At 38.4% G+C, this 17,522-nt stretch overlaps 1 pseudogene; it reads right to left on the bottom strand.

The window, feature by feature from the left end:
* LOC122436400 overlaps positions 1-17,522 on the bottom strand; it is an 82,609-nt pseudogene that overhangs the window by 5,179 nt on the left and 59,908 nt on the right.

The raw sequence follows: 17,522 nt of genomic DNA, 5'->3' as shown, positions 1-17,522 counted from the left end.
ACCAACTCCCAGAGTTTACTCAAACTCATGTCCATCAAGACAGTGATGCCATCCAGCCATCTCATCCTCTGTCGTCCCCTTCTCCTCCTGCCCTCAATCCCTCCCAGCATCAGGGTCTTTTCCAATGAGTCAACTCTTCACATGAGGTGGACAAAGTATTGGAGTTTCAGCTTCAGCATCAGTCCTTCCAATGAACACCCAGGACTGATCTCCTTTAGGATGGACCAGTTGGCTCTCCTTGCAGTCCAAGGGACTCTCAAGAGTCTTCTCCAACACCACAGTTCAAAAGAATAAATTTTTCAGCACTTAGCTTTCTTCACAGTCCAACTCTCACATCCATACATGACCACTGGAAAAACCATAGCCTTTACTAGACAGACCTTTGTTGGCAAAGTAATGTCTCTGCTCATGGTATAATGGACACTAATTTGACAAGCATTTTCCTAAACCATTGTTAGAGTAGCACCTATGTGAATTTGCCATGGGAAGATGGTGAATGATCACAGATATTAAATCTAGTTATAAAGTAAAAATAAGAGAAGATAGTGGAAAGACAATGTACAAAAATATGGCAGAAAATACTGCAAGTAATTTATCTCATAGAGGTTTTTAACCAGGAGAATATAAGGAACTCCTGCAACTCAACAAAAAAGAAATAATCTAATTTTAAAACAGGCAAATAACTTGAATAAAAATTTCTCCAAAAATCTATAAATGGCCAGTGAGCACATTTTTCATTAGTTAACACAATGCAAACATAAGCTATAAGATATCATATCAATTAGAACAACAACAACAACAAATTTGAGTGAGAATCTAGACAAATTAGAAATGTTGCAAATTACCAACAAATTTTTAATTTACAATATTTGTGGAACTTTGTCATTATCATTCCTTGAAGTTACCTACCTGCCAGAAACATTTCCATAAGCTTGCTCTGTGTCATATCCATGATGGTTCTACCTGAGTAAGTATTCAAAGTGGGGTCAGCACCATAGGAGAGAAGCAGGCGAACAATCTCCAAGTAATCATTCTCAACTGCATCATGAAGAGGCCTAGGAAGAGATGTAGAGTGGAATTAAAGTATCTGTGTGCAGATATTTATTTTTGAAGCAGTTTAACAAGAAAGCATGCAATTTCAAACCACTCTACAGCAGATAGTGAAAGTGAGGCATGGCGACTGAGCCAAGATTAAATAATAAATTATTATTAGTTCTATATCAGTGATTTATAGGACAGATGAATGAACAACTTCAGAAATAATTCTCAAATGAAAATCTATTTTAATCCAAGGCTTCACTGAAGACAATGATGAGAATATTTTCAAAGAACTTAACCAGTGACAATACTGATTAAAGATGAGTTCAGAAGGAAAAAAGAAACTCCAACATTTTGGAATCCCAAAACAAGTATCAATTGTTGCAAAAACTACTCCATTTTTAGAAGAACCAGGATACAAAATTGAGGGAGAGGTAGAAATTTTTCCTGGAACCTGGACCCTAGGAATTTAAGAGATTAACAGTGAAAATTCTGCTTCAGAAACTCAGTGATAGGCAGCAAAGAAACAGGACCCAAAGTCAGCTCAGAAGCAGAGTCAATAGGGTGAGTTTTCATGAAGATTCAGAATCTTCATATCCATATCCACAAGGGGATAAAATACTACCTGCATCCAACCCGAATGAGTACTATTTTGAAACTATAAAATACCATACACATTTCAGTTTTGCTGTGAGAACAGCCCTAGTACATTGCCTGTTGATAGTATTTCATGCACCTAAGCACAAGCTTGGACCTCAGGCCAATAAACTGTGATCATGTTGGGCATGGACCAGCTCTGAAGATGGGGTTTATGACAGCAAGGTGTACACAAAGCCATCACAGGTCTGTACTCATTACTGCTTGAACTTGTAGGTCATATGTATTTTGAATACAGTGATTTAAAATTTAATATCACTATTTATTCATATAAAACTTGGGATTATTTCAGGGACTAACCTAGAGGGGCATCAAACAACTGGCTTGTGTTTCTTTCCTTGACTCTATTAAGCCAGTTAAGGAGAAGAAACAACCACACAAGGAATTAGGAAGAAGAAATACTGCAACTGGCCAATAAATGTCCAAGGGCTAGCCCCAAAGTAAAGGCTGGAGTGAGAGCTTGGAATTACTGAGAGAACACACACAAAGCCAACCATGTCTGATGGATTAGGGAGTTTCTCCTGCTGGACACGAAGGAAAGTCATGCAAATTCAGGAGGAAAAAGTGGCCAAGATAATGCCCCTTTATCTTTTTTGTCAGTTTTGAATATGAGAATACCTTAATTACTGATTTTTGGAAAGAAAAATATGGAAAGATGAAGAGATACAGGAAAAAAAAAAACAAGTTATTTAAAAATATTAAACAACAGCAATGCTGTATAATATAGAGTGAGAACAATAAAATAAGTTCAAGTCCATCACTGCAACATACAAAACTAGACTGAACCTCCATTCATGTGCACATACATGAATTTGTCAACCTAGAAACTATAATCAATTTTTTTTAGAAACTATAATCAATTTTATGAAGGTATTTTTTATATAATCCTGTTTATTAACTCCTGGTTAGATACAAAATTTTCAAATAATTTCATCCATTCTTTTTACACTTGATGTATCTTTTGAAAAACAGGTGTAGTCTTATTTATGTATATTTCCTTTTATTATGTTTTTGATGTCATATCCAAAAAATCAGTACTGAGTCAAATGTCATAAAGTTTTATTCATAAGTTTTCATCTTGAACCTGAGTCTCCTGCATCACAGGCAGATTCTTTACCATATGAACACCAGGGAAGCCTATTTAGTCATAAAATTAATGCTAAGTTAATCTTTATATACAACATAAGGTACAGATACAACTTCATTCTTTTGCATACAGATTAGCAAGTATTTTTGCACCTATGCTGGAGAAATGTTTATCACATAAATGACCTGGGCACACTTGTAGAGGGTCATCTTATGATATATGCAGTGCTTTATTTATTTAATTTATTCCACAAAATATGGAAAATATATTTTTATTTATGCTAGTCACATGCTGCTTTCCTTACTATGGCTTTATACTAAATTCTGAAATCAGGACAAATGCGGTTCATTGGGATTTCACATAAATTTTGATGGATTTTTCTCTTTCATCAATAAATACTGGTGGTACTATCATAAGAATGAATTAGAATTACAGAATTAAGTAACATCAACAAGACAGTGGAAGCAGAAGCTTAGGCCATAACTCCCTCTACTCAGAGATACTGACTTAACAATATACATACTAACTTGTCTTTATGATGACATCAGAAGTCAATTAATAGAGGTATTCTTTGAATGCTGTATTAATCTGTTCGGGCTCTTTAAAAGAATAACGTGAAATGGGTGCTTTAAATAAGAAAAAAATGAACTTCTGGAAGTCAGCAAGTACAAGATTAAGGTTCCAGCTGATTTACTTCTGGTGAGGACTATTTCTGATCTGCAGGTTGCTTCCTTCTCATTTGGCATGCTTTTAAGCACACTCCCAGAGATAGTGAAGGACAGGGAAGCCTGGCATGCTGCATTGCACAGGGTCTCAAAGAGTCAGACATGACTGAGTGACTAAACAACAAACTTTTCACTGGTTTCTCATTAATTAATCTCTTAATCTCTCAAAAGACTCCTCTTTTAATAAGCCCATCTCTCAAAAGACTTCTTTTTTAGTAAGTCCACAGGCCTAGTGTATTAGACCCCTTCTCTTCCTTTTTTTCATCTATTGTTTTTACTGCTTGATTACCATGGCAACTGGCTTCCCTGTTGGCTCAGAGGTTAAAGCAGCTACCTGCAATGCAGAAGACCTGGGTTTGATCCCTGGGTCAGGAAGATCCCCTGGGGAAGGAAATGGCAACTCACTCCAGTATTCTTGCCTGGAAAATCCCATGGATGGAGGAACCTGATGGGCTATAGTCCACGGGGTCACAAACAGTCAGACTTGACTGAGTGACTTAACTTTCACTTTCAGCATGGCAATTATTTACATCTTCAAGTTTTACCATATCAAAAATGGATGAAATCAGATAAATTTTTAAACATCAAAGAACTGAGAAATCTTTAATCAAATAAAATAAAAATGAGAAAATATTACAACTGATGCTACAGAAATAAAAAATAAAAGAAACAATTTTCTCCACAATTATTTACTTCAAACTTCAATGAACAGAATAGCCCAGAAAAAAAGATAATCTCCTAGAAACATGCAATAGGAAATTTGAACAACAAATAATGAGTAATCAAGTTTCCCAAGAAATAAAACCCCACTTCACTGGATGACTTCACTGGAAAATAACAAATATTTAACACCAAACTCTTAAACTACTTCCAAAAAATAATGGAAAAGAGATGTCTGTTCCAAACCCCATGGCCCAGTTCTGCAGGATCAAGAGAACACAAACAAGCTTAAGAGTTCTTCCATGAGACAAAGGTATATCTTATTCATCTGAGGTCTAAAAAGGCCTAAGAATCTATAGTAGGAAAGACTGCAATTTTCCAATGGTTTCCAACATGAAAACCACAACACAAATTTCCAAGCAACATGAAACCTCAATGATCTCACCAATCTTCTAAGTAACCAACATGAAGACAAAAAACCTACTGTGAATTAAAGAATCCAAATGAGCTAAATAAGGAAACTCATAAACTATAAGAAAATACAGAAAACAATTAAATGAAATAAGAAAAACAAAACAAAAAAATATGAAATATATGACAGATATCATAAAAAGAATCACAGTTCTGCATCTGAAAAATTCAGTAAATGAAATGAAAAATGCAAAACAGAGCATCAAACTCAAAACAAACCACAGAGAACAGTCAGTCAGAAGGACTCAATGCAAGGGGAAAAAAAAGTCACAAACACTAACATGATTGAAGGGCCACCATAAAACCAACAGAAACAATATTCAAATCACCGAAAAAATAGAAGGCTTAATATTGAATCACTGTGCTGTACATCTGAAACTAATAGTATATATCAACTATGATTCAGGAATAAATGAAAGGCCAAGAACATCCCAAAGTTTGGCTTGGGGGAAATTTGAAATCCAAAATCATGAAGACAAACATCACCCTATTATTTCAGTTCAAGTCATCCTATCTGAGAAACATTCTAGTAAGCAGTGAAAAGTCAAAAACAGATTCTAAAGAAAGCATAATATATATACATATATGAAGAGATGTATATATATATACATATACTGTAAGAAAATCTTATTAGGTTCTAGCAGATTTCTGAGCAGAATTAAAGGCCAGGAAAAAAAAGCAAAACTGAATGACATATTCCAAATGCTAAATGAGAAAAGCTGACAACACAAATATTGTATCCAGCAAACTTTTCCTCTAGAAACATAGATGAAAGGATTAATCACCAACAGACCTATCTTACAAGAAATGCTTAAAGTAGTTGTTTAAGCTGATGTAAAAGGATGCTAATTAGTAATGAAAACACATGGACGTACACAATACACTGCAAAAGCTAAGCATGTAGTATAATTGTGAAACTCCAATATTGTCAGTTCAGTTCAGTCACTCAGTCGTGTCTGACTCTTTGCAACCACATGAACCGCAGCATGCCAGGCCTCCCTGTCCATCACTAACTCCCACAGTCCACCCAAACCCATGTCCATTGAGTCAGTGATGCCATCCAACCATCTCATCCTCTGTCATCCCCTTCTCCTCCTGCCCTTAATCTTTCCCAGCATCAGGGCCTTTTCAAATGAGTCAGCTCTTCACATAAGGTAGACAAAGTACTGGAGTTTCAGCTTCAGCATCAGTCCTTGCAATGAACACCCAGGACTGATATTCTTTAGAATGGACTGACTGGATCTACTTGCAGTCCAAGGGACTCTCAAGAGTCCTCTCCAACACCATGGTTCAAAAGCATCAATTCTTTGGACTCAGCTTTCTTTATAGTTCAACACTCACATCCATACATGACTACTGGAAAAACCATTGCCTTGATTAGACAGACCTTTGTAACATGCTGCTATTGTTGTTCAGTTGATGGTTTGTGCCCATGGACTTCAACATGCCAGGGTTCCTTGTCCTTTATCAACTCCCAGAGCTTACTCAAACTCATATCCTTGGAGTTGGTGATACCATCCAACCATCTCATCCTCTGTCCTCCCCTTGTCCTCCTGGCTTAAATCTTTCTCAGCATCAGGTTCTTTTCATATGAGTCAGTTCTTCGCATTTGGTGGCCAAAGTATTAGAGCTTCAGCTTCAGCATCAGTCCTTCCAATGAACATTCATGGCTGATTCCCTTTTGAATTGACTGGTTCAATTTCCTGGCAGTCTAAGGGACTCTCAAGAGTCTTCTCCAACACCATAGTTAAAAAGCATCAATTCTTCAGCGCTCAGTCTTCTTTATGTCTAAGTCTCACATCCATACATGAATAATGGAAAAACCATAGCTTTGACTAGATGGATCCTTGATGGGAATGTAATGTCTCTTTTAATACACTGTCTAGGTTTGTCAAAGCCTTTCTTCCAAGAAGCAAGCATTTTTTTTATTTTTTTAATTTCATGGCAGCAATCACCATCTGCAGTGATTATGGAGTCCAAGAAAATAAAATCTGTCACTGTTTCCATTGTGTCCCCATCTGTTTGCCATGAAGGGATGGGACTGGATGCCATGATCTTCGTTTTTCAAATGTTAAGGTTTAAGCCAGTTTTTTTCACTCTCTCTTTCATTTTAATCAAGTGGATCTTTAGTTCCTCTTTGCTTTATGCCATTAGGGTGCAGTCATTTGCACATCTGAGATTACTGATACTTAACCCAGCAATCTTGACTCCAGCTTGTGCTTCATCCAGTCCAGCATTTCACATGATGTACTCTGCATGTAAGTTAAATAAGCAGGGTGACAATACAAAGTCCTGACGTATTCCTTTTCCAGTCTGTTTTTATCATGTCTGGTTCCAACTGTTGCTTTTTGACCTGCATACAGGTTTCTCATAGGTGAGATGGTCTGGTATTCCCATATCTGTAAAAATTTCCCAGTTTGTTGTGATCCAGATAGTTGAAGGCCTTAGCATAGTCACTGAAGCAGAAGTAGATGGTTTTCTGGAATTTCTTTGCTTTTTCTATGATACAAAGGATGTCGATAATTTGATCACTTGTTCCTCTGCCCTTTGCAAATCCAGCCTGAACATCTGGAAGTTCTCAGTTCATGTCCTGTTGAATCCTAGTTTTGAGGATTTTCAGCATTACTTTGCTAGAAAGAAAAAGACTGCAGCTCTGCAGTTGTTTGAACATTCTTTGACATTCCTTTCTTTTGGACTAGAATGAAAGCTGACATTTTCCAGTCCTGTGGTCACTGTTATATTTTAAAGTTTTGTGAACATATTGAGTACAGCACTTTCACAACATCATATTTTGGGATTTTAAATAGCTCAGCTAGAATTCCATCACCTCCACTAGCTTTGTTCACAGTAATGCTTCCTAAAGCCTGCTTGACTTTGCACTCCAGGATGTCTGGCTCTAGGTGAGTGATCACACCAGAGTGGTTATCTGACTCGTTAAGGTCTTTTTTGTACAGTTCTTCTGTGTATTCTTGCCACCTTTTCTTTTTTTTTTTTTCTTTTTGCCACCTTTTCTTAATATCTTCTGCTTTTGTTAGATCAATACCATTTCTGTCCTTTATTGTACCCATTGTTGCATGAACTGCTCCCTTGATATCTCTAATTTTCTTGAACCTCTAATTTCTCTAAATTTCTAATTTTCTCTAGTCTTCCTCATTTTACAGTTTTCCTGTACTTCTTCGCATAACTTAGGAAGGCTTTCTTATCTCTCTTTCCTTTTGGGACTCTGCATTCAGATGGATGTATCTTTCCTTCTATCCTTTGCTTGTCACTTTTCTTCTTTTCTCAGCTATCTGTAAGATCTCCTCAGAAAACCATTTTGCCTTTTTGCACTTCTTCTTTGGGATGGTCTTGATCATTGCCTCATGTACAATGTTACGAACCTCCATCCACCGTTCTTTAGGCCTATCAGATCTAATTCCTTGAATCTATTTGTTACTTTGACTGTATAATCAAGAGATTTGATTTAGTTCACACATTAAGGGTCTAGTGGGTTTCCCTACTTTCTTCAATTTAAATCTGAATTTGGCAATAAGGAGTTCACGATCTAAACCACAATCAGGTCCAAATCTTTTTTTTTTTTTTTTCCTGACTATAGAGCTTCTCCATTTTAGGCTACAAAGAATATAATCAGTCTGATTTTGGAATTGACCATCTGGTGATGTCCATGTGTAGTCTTCCCTTGGGTTGTTGGAAGAGGGTGTTGGCTACGACCCATGTGTTCTCTTGACAGAATTCTGTTACCTGTTGCCCTGATGCATTTTTTACTCCAAGGCCAAACTTTCCTGTTACTCCAGGTATCTCTTAACTTCCTACTTTGGCATTCCAGTCCCCTATATTAAAAAAGTCAGGGCCTTTTTTAGTGTTAGTTGTAGAAGGTCTTGTAGGTCCACATAGACGTGTCCAACATCAGCTATTTCAGCATTCTTTGTTGTGGCACAGACTTGGATTACTGTGATACTGAATGGTGTGCCTTGGAAACAAAACAAGATCATTCTGTTGCTTTTGAGACTGCACCCAAGTACTGCACTTCACAGACCCCTTTGTTGACCATAAGGGCTACTACATTTCTTCTAAGGGCTACTTGCCCACAATGGTAGATATAACGGTCATCAAATTCAATTCACCCATTCTTGTCCATTTTACTTCACTATGTCCTAAAATGTCTATGTCTTTCCAACACCTATTTGATCACTTCCAATTTACCTTGAGTCATGGACCTAGCATTCCAGGTTCCAATGTCATATTGTTCTTTTTTTTTTTTTTGCTTCATTAATTTATTTATTTTAATTGGAGGCTAATTACTTTAAACATTGTAGTGGCTATCACAATACATCAACATGAATCAACCACAGGTGTACACGTGTCGCCCATTCTGAACCCCACCTCATCCCATCCCTCAGAGTTGTCCCAGTGCACACCATCCCTGAGCACCCTGTCTCATGCATGGAAACCAGACTGGCAATTTATTTCACATTTCTTTACAGCATCAGACTTTTCTTTCACCAATAGACACATGCATAACTGGGCACTGTTTCCACTTTGGCTCAGTCTCTTCATTCCTTCTGCTGCTATTTCTTCACTCTTCTCCAGTAGTATACTGCACACCTGCCAACGTGCAGAGTTCACCTTTCTGGGTAATATCTTTTTGCTTTTTCATACTGCTCATGGGGTTCTCAAGGCAAGAATGCCAAAGTAGTTTCCCATTCCTTTCTTCTGTTGACAACATTTTGTCAGAAATCTCCATCATGACCCATTCATGTCCTACATGTCAAGGCTCGTGGATTCACTGAATTAGACAACACCTAATTAGCTATATTTGAGAAGTTAAAGATATCAAAAATACATAATGCTAGTACTTTTTAGTTCAGCTCACTTCACTTCAGTTGCTCCGTAGTGGCCAACTGTTTGTGACCACATGAACCGCAGCATGCCAGGCTTCCCTGTCCATCAACAATTCCTGCAATCCACCCAAACCCATGTCAATTGAGTCGGTGATGCCATCCAACCATCTCATCCTCTGTCCTCCCCTTCATCTTCTGGCCTCAATATTTCTCAGCATCAGGGTCTTTTCAAAGGAGTCAGCTCTTCGCATCAGGTGACAAAAGTATATTAGTTTCAACTTCAACATCAGTCCTTCCAACGAACACCAGGATTGATTTCCTTTAGGATGGACTGGCTGGATCTCCTTGCAGTCCAAGGGACTCTCAAGAGTCTTTTCCAACACCACAGCACAAAAGCATCAATTCTTCAGTGCTCAGCTTTCATTATAATCCAACTCTCACATCCATACATGACCACTGGAAAAACCATAGCCTTGACTAGACAGACATTTGTTGGCAAAGTAATGTCTCTGCTTTTTAATATGCCATCTAGGTTGGTCACAACTTTCTTTCCAAGGAGTAAGTGTCTTTTAATTTCATGGCTGAAATCACCATCAGCTGTGATTGTGGAGCCCAGAAAAATAAAGTCAGCCACTGTTTCCACTGTTTCCCTATCTATTTCCCATAAACTGATGGGACCAGATGCCATGATCTTAGTTTTCTGAATGTTGAGCTTTAAGACAACTTTTTCACTCTCCTCTTGCATTTTCATCAAGAGGTTCTTTAGTTCTTCTTCACTTTCAGCCATAAGAGTGGGGTCATCTGCATATCTGAGGTTATTGATATTTCTTCCAGAAATCTTGATTCCAGCTTGTGCCTTATCCAGCCCAGCACATCTCATGATGCACTCTGCATGTAATTTAAATAAGCAGCATGACAATTTACAGCCTTGACGTACTCCTTTTCCTATTTGGAACCAGTCTGCTGTTCCGTGTTCACTTCTAACTGTTGCTTCCTTACTTGCATACAGATTTCTCAAGAGGCAGGTCAGGTGGTCTGGCATTCCCATTTCTTTCAGAATTTTCCACAGTTTATCATGATCCACATAGTCAAAGGCTTTGGCATAGTCAATACAGTAGAAATAGATGTTTCTCTGGAACTCTTGCACTTTGATGATCCAGTTGGCAATTTGAACTCTGGCTCCTCTGACTTTTCTAAAATCAGATGAACATCTGGAAGTTCACAGATCACACACTGCTGAAGAAAAAATGTCTTGAAGAATTTTGAAAATTATTAGAGCTGTGAGATGAGTGCAATTGTGAGATAGTTTGAGCAGTCTTTGGGATTACCTTTCTTTGGAATTGGAATGAAAACTGACCATTTCCAGTCCTGTGACCACTGCTGACTTTTCCAAATTTGCTGACATATTGAATGCAGCACTTTTACAGCATCATCTTTCAGGATTTGAAATAGCTCAACTGGAATTCCATTACCTCCACTAGCTTTGTTCGTAGTGATGCTTCCTAAAGCCCATTTGACTTCATATTCCAGGATGTCTGGCTCTAGGTGAGTGATCACACCATCATGATTATCTGGGTCATGAAGATCTTTTTTGTATAGTTCTTCTGTGTATTATTGTCACCTTATTCTTATTATCTTCTGCTTCTGTTAGGCCCATACCATTTCAGTCCTTTATTGAGCCCATATTTGCATGAAATGTTCCCTTGGTATCTCTAATGCTCTTGAAGAGATCTCTAGCCTTTCCCATTCTATTGTTTTCCTCTATTTCTTTGTATTGATTACTGAGGAAGGCTTTCTTATCTCTCCTTGCTATTCTTTGGAACTCTGCATTCAAATAGGTATATCTTGCCTTTTCTCCTTTTCTTTTCACTTCTCTTCTTTTCACAGCTATTTATAAGGCATTCTCAGACAGCCATTTTGCCTTTTTGCATTTCTTTTTATTGGCACTCATCTTGATCCCTATCTCCTGTGCAATGTCACGAACCTCCGTCCATAGTTCATCAGGCACTGTGTCTATCAGATCTAGTCCCTCAAATCTATTTCTCATTTCCATTGTATAGTCATAAAGGGTTTGATTTAGGTCATACCTGAATGGTCTAGTGCTTCTCTCCACTTTCTTCAATTTCAGCCTGAATTTGGCAATAAGGAGTTCATGATCTGAGCCACAGTCAACTCCCAGTCTTCCTTTTGCTGAATTTATAGAGCTTCTCCGTCTCTGGCTGCAAAGAATATAATCAATCTGATTTTGGTTCCAATCATCTGGTGATGTCCACGTGTTCCGTCTTCTCTTGTGTTGTTGGAAGACAGTGTTTGCTATGACCAGTGCATTCTCTTGGGAAAACTCTATTAGCCTTGCCCTGCTTCATTCTGTACTCCGAAGCCAGATTTGCCTGTTTTCCAGGTGTTTCTTGACTTCCTACTTTTGCATTCTAGTCCCCTATAATGAAAAGGACATCTTTTTAGGGTGTTAGTCCTAAAACGTCTTCACAGAACCATTCAACCTCAGTTTCTTCAGTGTTACTGTTCAAGTCATAGACTTGGAATACCGTGATACTGAATGGTTTGCCTTGGAAATGAACAGAGATCATTCTATCATTTTTGAGACTGCATCCAAGTACTCCATTGTCAGACTCTTTTGTTGACTAGGATGGCTACTCCATTTCTCCTAAGGAATTCCTGCCCACAGTAGTATATATAGTGGTCATCTGAGTTAAATTCACCCATTTCCATCAATCTTAGTTCACTGACTCCTAGAATGTGGACATTTACCCTTGCCATATCCTGTTTGACTATTTTCAATTTGCCTTGATTTATGGGCCTAACATTCCAGGTTCCTATGCAACATTGCTTTTTCCAGCATCAGACCTTGCTTATAATTTTTTAAAGAATATATATACCAGGGGCAGTCCTAAGATGGCAGAGGAATAAGACAGGGAGACCACGTTCTCCCCTACAAATTCATCAAAAGATCATTTGAACACTTATCAAATACCACAAAGAACTTCTGAACACTGGTGGAGGACAGCGGACACCAAGAAAGGCAGCCCACTGTGTTTGAAAGGAGGTAGGCCAAAATATAAAAGATAAAAAGAGAGACAAAAGAGTTAGGGACAGAGATCCATACCAGGGAGAGAGTCATAAAAGAGGAGAAGTTTCCAGACACCAGGAAACCCTCTCACTGACAGGTTTGTGGGGAGTTTTGGAATCTCAGAGGGCAACATAACTGGGAGGAAAAAGTAAATAAAACCCACAGACCACGTGCCTAACTGAAACGTGGTGTGGAGAAGTAATCCAGATGCTCCTATCCACCACCAGCAAGCAGAAGCTGAACAGGGAGGCTTGGGCTGCATTGCTTAGGATGCATTGCCCTGAGGGCAATCTGAGGGAGCTAACATGAGATAGCAACCCAAACCACGGAATAGCCAGAGAGGGAAAAGGTAGAAAGAGGAAAAAAAGAGTGAGAGAACTTTCCGGTGAAAAGCTCTAATCTAAGGCACTGTCAGGTCTGCTCACAGAACAAAGGACTGAGCAAATACCAGAGGACACCTAGCCAGCTGCGGACCAACCTATTCCCCACCAGACGCAGAGAGGCAGGTGGGCGACAGCTAGAGTCAAAAGGAAAGGGACTAACTAGGCCCCAGAGACAGCATCCTCTACCAAACTGGGAGCAGTTGCTAACCATGCCTTCCTGGGATCCTGGGTACTTCATATCTGCCAGGAGAGTCACAGCCAGAGATCAGCTCCCCAGAGGAGACATATGGCACACCTGAGACTGCACTCCCGCTGTGCACTCAGGAAACGAAATGGCTGGGATCATGGAGGTGATAAGATACCATGTACCTGGGGAGTGTGCGCTCACCAAGCACCTGGTCACCTGAGCTGCTCAGACCTGGGAAGGGCACAAAACGCAGGCCCAACTGAGTCTGCGCCTTTGTAGAGTACCCAAGAAGATGAACCTGAGCGGCAAAAACCTGGGAAGTACATGCAACACAGGATCCCACTTAGAAAGTTCTCTGACAGAGCAACATGGAGCCCGAACAGTGTAGACTGGGAAAACACACATGCCATGAACAGGTGCAAAGCCAGTATGGCCCAAACACTGCAAGCACTCCCCACACACACCAGTGATATTTGTAGTGTTCCTCCCTCCCACAGCAAAATTGAACAAGGGAGCCTAAATAAATAACCACCTTCATCCCCTTGTGTCAGGGCAGAAGTTAGATACTGAAGAGACTTGCAAACAGAGGAAGCCAAAATAAATAAAGAAGACGGAACAGCTTTGGAATTGACAGGTGCAATAGGTGAAAACTCTGTAGTTGGCACTGGCTACATTGGAAGGGATCTATAGACCTGAAGAAGAACTATAAGCTGGAACAAGGAACTATCTGAAACTGAACTGAACCCACACTGCCCTCAACAGCTCCAGAGAAATTCCTAGATATATTTTACTATTATAATTTTTAAAATTTTTATTTATTTATTTTTAAGTTCCCTATTACTCCTTTAATTTTCATTTTTTAAACCTACTATTACCTTGAAAAAAGACCCTATTTTTTTTATTCTCTGCTTTTATTTATTTTTTTTTCATTTATTTTTATTAGCTGGAGGCTAATTACTTTATAATATTGTAGTGGTTTTTGCCATACATTGACATGAATCAGCCATGGATTTACATGTGTTCCCCTGGTAACAATAACCCTATCTGCAAAACAGAAAAAGAGACAAAGATGTACAGAAGAGACTTTGGGATTCTGTGGGAGAAGACCCTATTTTTAAAGCAAATTTCATATATATATTTTTTATAGCTTTGCAATTTTGTTTTGTATTCTTAATACTGTATTTTGAGAATCTAACTTCTACTCCAGATTTTTAATCTTTGCTTTTTGGTATTTGCTATCAATTCAGTACCTTAAAGATTCCAATCTTCAGTACCCATTTTTGCTTAGGAGTGTGATTACTGGCTTGATTGCTCTCACCTCTTTTGACTCTCCTTTTTCTCCCCCAGGTCACCCCTATCTCCTCCCTCTCACTTCTCTTCTATACTTAACTCTGTGAATCCATCTTGGTGTTCTGGGCTGTGGTGAATACTTAGGCAACTGATCACAAGCTAGATTGGTCTCTCTCCTTTTGACTCCCCCTCCTCTCCTCTTGGAACCTCAATCTCCTTCTTCCCACTTCTCTTCTCTGTGGAACTCCATAAATCTCTCTGAGTGTTCCAGACTGTGGAAACCAAATAAGGAATTGATTACTGGCTAGACTGCTCTCTCCCCTTTTGATGCCCCCTCTTCTCCTCCTGGTCACCTCTATCTCCCTCCTCACTCTACTCTTCATGTAACTCTGTAATCTCCCTGGGTGTCCCGCAGTGTGGAGAATCTTTCCTCCATTAACCTAGATGTTTTATCATCAGGGCTGTATGGATAGAGAAGTGTTGAGGCTACTGTAATAATAAGATTGAAAGCCAGAGGCAGGAGGCTTAAATCCAAAGCTGGAGAACACTAGAGAACTCTTGACTTCAGGGAACATTAACTGACAAGAATGCATCCAAAAGTCTCCATATTTACACTGAAACCAAGCTCCACCCAAGAGCCAACAAGTTTAAGAGCAGGACATACCAAGCTAATTCTCCAACAAAGCAGGAACATACTCTGAGCACAAAATTACGGGGGCCAAAAGTTACACCAAACCCATAAACACCTCAAAATTCACTACTGTACACTTCATTGCACTCCAGAGAGAAGAGATCCAGCTCCACCCATCAGAGCACAGACTCGAGATTCCCTAACCAGGAAACTTTGACAAGTCACTCATCCAAACTCACCCACAGGGAAGAACCTCCACAATAAAGAGGAACCACAAACTTCCAGCATACAGAAAGGTCACCCTAAACACAGCAGTCTAAACAAGATGAAAAGGCAAAGAAATGTTCAGCAATATTAAAGGAACATGATAAAAGCCCATCAAATCAAACAAAATGGGAGGAGAATAAGGAGTCTACCTGAAAAAGAAATCAGAATAATGATAGTAAAAATAACCCAAAATTTTTCAAACAAAATGGAGTTACAGATAAATAGTCTGTAATCAAGAATTGAGAAGGTGCTAGAAAAGTTTAACACGGACCTAGAAGAAATAAAAGAGTCAATTAATAATGAATAATGCAATAACTGAAATCAAAAGCACTCTGGAGGGAACCAACAGTGGAATAACTGAGGCAGAAAACAGGATAAGTGAGGTGGAAAAGAGAAAGGAGGAAATAAATGAAGCAGACAGGAAAAAAAAAAAAAGAAAAAAGAATGAAAAGAAATGAGGACAACCTCAGAGGCCTCTGGGATAATGTTAAATGCTCCAACATTTGAATCATAGAGGAGACAAGAAGAAGACAAAAAGAAAGACCATGGGAAAATATTTGAGGAGATAATAGTTGAATACTTCCCTAAAATGGGTAAGTAAATAGCCACCCAAGTCCAAGATACCCAGAGAGTCCCAAACAGGATAAAACCAAGGTGAAACACCCCCAAGTCACATACTAATCAAATTAATAAAGATCAGACACAAAGAACAAATATTAAAATCAGCAAAGGAAAAATAACAAATAACACACAAGGTGACCCCCATAAGGATAACAGCCGATCTTTCAGTAGAAATTCTCAAGCCAGAAAAGAATGGCAGGACATACTTGAAAGTGATGAAAGAGAAAAACCTACAACCCAGATTACAGTACCCAGCAAGGATCTCATTCAGATATGAAGGAGAAATCAAAAGCTTTACAAACAAAAGCTCAGAGAATTCAGCACCACCAAACCAGCTCTTCAAAAAATGCTAAAGGATCTTTTCTAAACAGGAAACACAGAAAAGGTTTAAAAACTCAAACCCAAAACAACTAAGTAAAAGGCAACAGGATCATACTTATCAATAATTATCTTAAATGTACATGGGTTGAATGCACCAACCAAAAGACTGGCTGAATGGATACAAAAACAAGACCCCTATGTATGCTGTCTACAAGAGACCCACCTCAAACCAAGAGAAACATACAGACTAAAATTGAAGGGCTGGAAAAAGAGATTTCATCAAATGGAGACCGAAAGAAAGCAGGAGTACAAATACTCAAATCATATTAAATAGACTTTGAAATAAAGGCTGTGAAAAGAGAAAAAGAATGACACCACATAATGCTCAAAGGATCAATCCATGAAAAAGATATAATAATGATAAAAATGCATGCACTCAACATAGGAGCACCACGATATGCAAGGCAAATGCTAACAAATATGAAAGGGGAAATTAACAGTAACACAATAATAGTGGAGACTTTTAATACCTTACACCTATGGATAGATCAACTAAATAGAAAATTAGCAAGGAAACACAAACTTTAAATGATACAATGGACCAGTTAGACCTAATTGATATCTATAGGACATTTCACCTTAAAACAATGAAGTTCACCTTTTTCTTGAGTGAACACAGAGCCTTCTCCGGGATAGATCAGATCCTGGGGCATAAATCTAGCCTTGGTAAATTCAAAAATATTGAAATCATCTTGCACATATTTTTTCATCACAGTGTGGTAAGATTAGATGTCAGCTACAGTAAAAAAAAAGACTAAAAATACAAACATATGGAGGCTAACCAACACACTTCTGAATAAACAAAAAATAACAGAAGAAATCAAAAAACAAATCAAAATATACATAGAAACAAATGAACATGACAACACAACCCAAAACCTATGGGCTCCAGTAAAAGCAGTGCTAAGGGGGAGGCTCATAGCAATACAAGCCTCCTCAAGAAACAGGAGAGAAATCAAATTAATAACCTAATTCTATACCTAAAGCAACTAGAAAAAGAAGAAATGAAGCACCCAGGGTTAGTAGAAGGAAAGAAATCATAAAAATTAGAGCAGAAATCAATGGAAAAGGAACTAAAGAGACCATAGCAAAAATCAACAAAGCTAAAAGCTGGTTTTTTTGAAAAAATAAACAAAACTGACAAACCATTAGCAAGACTTATTAAGAAACAAAGAGAGAAGAACCAAATTAACAA

This window comes from Cervus canadensis, chromosome Y (genome assembly GCF_019320065.1).
Source record: "Cervus canadensis isolate Bull #8, Minnesota chromosome Y, ASM1932006v1, whole genome shotgun sequence".
NCBI classification, from domain to species: Eukaryota; Metazoa; Chordata; class Mammalia; order Artiodactyla; family Cervidae; genus Cervus; species Cervus canadensis.
The sequence above is the reverse complement of the archived record's forward strand: the minus strand, read 5'-3'. Positions and strand labels throughout refer to the sequence as shown.